At 35.2% G+C, this 5,000-nt stretch overlaps 1 protein-coding gene across 2 annotated transcripts in view; it reads left to right on the forward strand.

Moving 5' to 3' along the window:
- Positions 1-5,000, forward strand: part of Syn2 (Syntrophin-like 2) — a 467,659-nt gene that overhangs the window by 98,001 nt on the left and 364,658 nt on the right. Inside the window, exon 2 of one of the 2 annotated variants that reach the window (XM_070131387.1) lies at positions 1,707-1,774. The exons of the other annotated variant lie outside the window; for it this stretch is intronic. The gene's annotated coding sequence lies outside the window, so the exon portion shown is untranslated. The remainder of the gene's footprint in view (positions 1-1,706; positions 1,775-5,000) is intronic. 2 annotated transcript variants of the gene reach the window in all.

Raw genomic sequence — 5,000 nt, forward strand, 5'->3', positions numbered from 1 at the left:
TGAGAGAAAATTACTTGCGCTTAATTCTGGTTTATCTGTGTTTAATAGTACTTGTTGTGAGGAACTTTGAGGGGTTTACTTGCATATTTCTTAATCCTATTAGTGTTTTCGAAAGCATATTTAACTGCACATTACTCACAAGGGAATTGGAACGCATTTAAGATCACAGTGACTTCATGAAATGCAAATCGGCTAATGCAGTTTTAAAACTATTTTATGAACTTGGGTTCCTGTCCCCCATGTTACAAAGTGCAAAGCTAATTTAAGTTTTATTATAACCCTCCCTTTATCTTCCGTTGCCTGCGAAAAACGTTCTTCAACTCGGGGTCGCATTAATCCATGTTTGAGAAGCACGACGACTCAGGAACGACTGCCATCCTCGAGACGAATTCCTGTTGAATAAAGAATACCTGAGGAAATACGAGACACGTGGGAGGAGTCGGGATTTTGAAGGGATTTGTCGTAAGAATAAGATGCGTGAATTTCTTTTGAAGACAGTGAGTTTTGTAATGGCTATGTAGTTAATTAGCGAAGGTATTTCTTGAAGATATTCCACTTATTAGATATTTTAATATTGCAATAGTTGTATCTATTCTTTCAAAATACTCCATTCATTTATTTGGTATAAATAGTGATATCAAATTTAGGCATGAAACGTCTTTCTAACAACTGGATAGACAGAACCTGCCATGATTATTGTTTTTTCAACTTATCTGAGATATTCGTTGCATGTACAGTTTGTAATACTGAAGACCTGCAACTTCTAAAAGATGGTACTCACGAAACTGCAGAGTGCTACATTGATAATGCTATCAGAAGTATCCACTGATTTACGAAGTTGTCAGCTTTAATGATACAGGATATCATTAAAAAAAAAGAAACTTTTTTTAGCTAAAGTTGTGTTTTGGAAATGCAACACAAACAAAGTCTGTGATTGTTCGAGGGTAAAATAAGCTTTGCTCTGATTGGTTGATTTTCATGAACATGTGTTTGTCAACCACAGCGAAGCAGCAAGGTCATTTGCGAACTTATCTATTGTAGGATTTTTGATATGTACTAGTCTGTGCGTGCTTATATAAATATATATATATATATATATATATATATATATATATATATATATATATATAAATATATATATATATATATATACATATGAATATATATATATATATATATATATATATATATATATATATATATATATATATATATATATATGTATATATAGAAATTTATATATACATATATGTATGTATATATATATATATATACCTATATATATATATTTATATTTCTATATATTTATGTATATATATCTATATGTATATATATACATACTTATATATTCAATATATATATATATATATATATATATATATATATATATATATATATATATATATACATATATATATATATATGTATATATATACATACATATATATATATATATATATATATATATATATATATATATATATATATATATATATATATATATCTGTGCGTTTGTGTCATTATATGTATATAACTATCTGTCTGTCTGTCTATATATCTGTCCACCCATCCTTGTATTTATCTACCCATGTATTTATACATAAGTGTGTGTGTGTGTGTGTTTATGTATATATATAGTTATCGCATGCCGTCGTTTATGCTGCTGTTCTGCTTCTATAACTTATATTTTCTCTCGTCTATTTCAGGTACGTGATGCAGTAAAGAATCGCACACTGAATCTGTCAAAAAAACGAGATTCAATCGACAAACTAAGGTAACTGACAAATCAAATCCATTTTACAAATAATTATATACGTATGAGTACAAATCAATGCACGTAAATAGATATAAATATCCGCTCACACACAAACGCAGATATCCATGTGTATAAATGTATAAAAAAAAAAAAAATCTATAAGCATTCATGTATAAAAAGATATCCATGTGTATAAATGTATAAAAATCCATATCAAAGCATTCATGTATAAAAAGATTAAAACACACAAACACACATTCAGATCTTGAACCTTAATCTTAACGGCATTCAATTCAAGGCTTTATTCGCCAACATTCCGATAAGAAAAAACCTACGGCCTTTCCCCCTGCGACATTTGAGCAATTGCAAGCGCCTGGTCTCTTTTCATTGGCTAAATTCAGAGATTAGGTCGCATAAGTTAGCGACATCGACTTCGCATGGTAAATCTCGGCCATGAATTTGTGAATGATTTATGTATGTATTCAAGTTACATATATGCATAAGCTCACAAGCACGCACGCATACAGACACACAAGCACGCACGCATACAGACACACAAGCACGCACGCATACAGACACACAAGCACGCACGCATACAGACACACAAGCACGCACGCATACAGACACACAAGCACGCACGCATACAGACACACAAGCACACAAGCAAGATAGACAGATATATAGATAAATAAATATGCAGTTAGATTGGTTAAAAAGTTGATAGGTAGATAGATACATAGACAGATATTTTGAGAGATGTAGATGTTTATGATTACATATCTGTATGTGTGCATAAGATTGAATACATCAAAAACGATTCACAAGGATGTCATTTTTCAAACTTAATTCAATGGATTAGCCTGACACGTTTAGTTTAGTTTAGTTTAGTCCTTTATTTACCACCCTGGCTAACTGCACAGGCGTGGGCAAGCTGTAGTACATTTGATACATGGTCAAAGCATTATATAATATTATTACAGAATAAATCTATATCATAAAATTATTACGGTCTAAAATATATCATTTAAAGGAAAAGAACGATCAGTAATTTATCTACTCATCTGTCAAGCCGGCATACGGCTTGGGCGTGGAAAGGCAATGTAACATTTGATATGTGGTCATGTGATACTACATTCCAAATTTAGGATATAACATAATTATATCTTCCAAGACATCAGATGATATGAAGTAGTTACATAGTTCTCCATACCTCATGCTAGGTGGTCTGAAAGGCTGTATTACATGGCACTCTGAGATATAATGTACAAGTGTTCGCTTATATTCTTCATTGCATAATTTACACTTCGTTTCTTCAACATTACAGGCTGTACTGACCTGCCAGTACAATCTATATCCCAGCCTGATTCTTGCGGTCACAATATCACACTGTCTTGTTCTTGTTTTGTATAAACCATAGATGAAAACATCTTGCATAAACCTGTCATAGTGCTTTATGCTACAGCTTTCAGGCCGTTGAGAATTAATCAAGTCAGACAAGTCCTCTTTGAAGGAAGTTTTAATGATGTGTGAAATCCTAGCAAGAGGTACTCCAAGATCTATATCAACACTTTGCTTGTCACATGCTGATTTTGCTAGGCGGTCAGCATGATCATGCCTGGGGATTCCAACATGCGATGGTATCCACACAAAACGTATATCATGGCCTCGTTCTTTTGCACGATACACATTTATCCTTATGTCATTTGCAATATTTCCTGCACCTTTGTCTAGTGTGTTCAATGCCTGGAGAGCACTCTGTGAGTCGCAGAAAATGACTCCTGAGCCTTGACTTAATAGAAATTCGGTGGCTATGAGCATTCCTGCCAACTCAGTTTGCGTAGTGCTAGCCCAGTCATGGACCCGCCTACAATCCTGGTGCTGCAAAATATTGTTTTTATATACGACAAAAGCGCATCCTGCTCTACTCCCAGACTGCAAGGATCCATCAGTGTAGCATTCATACGCATTGGGCATAGTTTCAAGGTGCTCATTGATAATTGCTAAAGCATACTGCTTAAGTACAGCAGGGGGGACACTGTCTTTTTTTGGGGCAGTCGTATAAAATACACTTAGGTCCGACATTTTCCACGGTGGAGCAGAACGTCCATGTAGGGTCTTAGTTATGGATATGTTCAGCTGAGACAAGTGCTTACATGTTACTTGTTGCCATGGATTTGAATTTGAATCGATGTTGCCATTCAAAGTTAGCTCCACTATTCTATGTTTTAGTTGTCTTTGGAACTCTGTACAATAGAGGGGTTCTCTTATTGCTTTGACGCTAAATGTGGTGTTTATGTATAATATTCTTTCATAGACAGACGGCAAATTAAGTTCTGATCTCATATTCACAATCCTCGTTGTCTTAGGGGCGCCGAGAATAAGCCTCATGGCCTCATTTTGTACAATTTCTAAACTAGCCAACTCTGATTCCTTGTATAATACTAGGTGCAATGCATGATAATCTATGACCGACCGTATGTATGACAGGTAAAAGAGTCTAGCAATATTGACATTAATACCATGGTCTTTGCCGACAAGTGTCCTAAGTGGCTTCAGACGTTCCCACAGCCTTTTCTTCAGGTTTTGTATGAACTCTGCATCATTAACAGCCACCCCGAGATATTTGTATTGGTGACAGAGATCTAGCTCAACGTCATTGATGTGAAACCTTGGCAGAGGGATTGTTTTAGGGTTAAGTGCCTTGGTTTTTTCAGTCGATATTATCAAGCCACACTCTGTAGCCCTTGCTGAAAGCACATCAAGGATCTGTTGCATTCTCTCCTCGGATGAGGATTTAATGCAAATATCATCGGCATAGCAAATAATGGAGTCACTGCCCTCAAGTGGTATATCGCCTAGTAATCTATGCATTAGGATGTTAAATAGCATGGGACTAAGTACGCCTCCCTGAGGTGTGCCGAGTTCAAACACTTTTGCATGAGTACTCTTAACACCCCTGAAGAAAACCTGAGCCGATCGATTGGATAGATACATTTGAATCCATGTTAACAGTTTTCCCTGAATACCAAAGCTAGCTAGTTGCTCAAGGATCATTTCTCTGTTTGCAATATCAAAGGCAGATTGAAGATCAAGAAATACGGTTTGCATGCCTGGTATTGAGTTTGTTAAGTATTCTGCAAAACAATGCTGACTGCTACGTCCTGGGAGAAATCCATACAGTCTGGGGGATAACTTAGCATGTATACGGTACATGAGTCTGTTCAGAATTATTCTCTCAAGTACT

This window comes from Penaeus vannamei, chromosome 16 (genome assembly GCF_042767895.1).
Source record: "Penaeus vannamei isolate JL-2024 chromosome 16, ASM4276789v1, whole genome shotgun sequence".
NCBI lineage: Eukaryota > Metazoa > Arthropoda > Malacostraca > Decapoda > Penaeidae > Penaeus > Penaeus vannamei.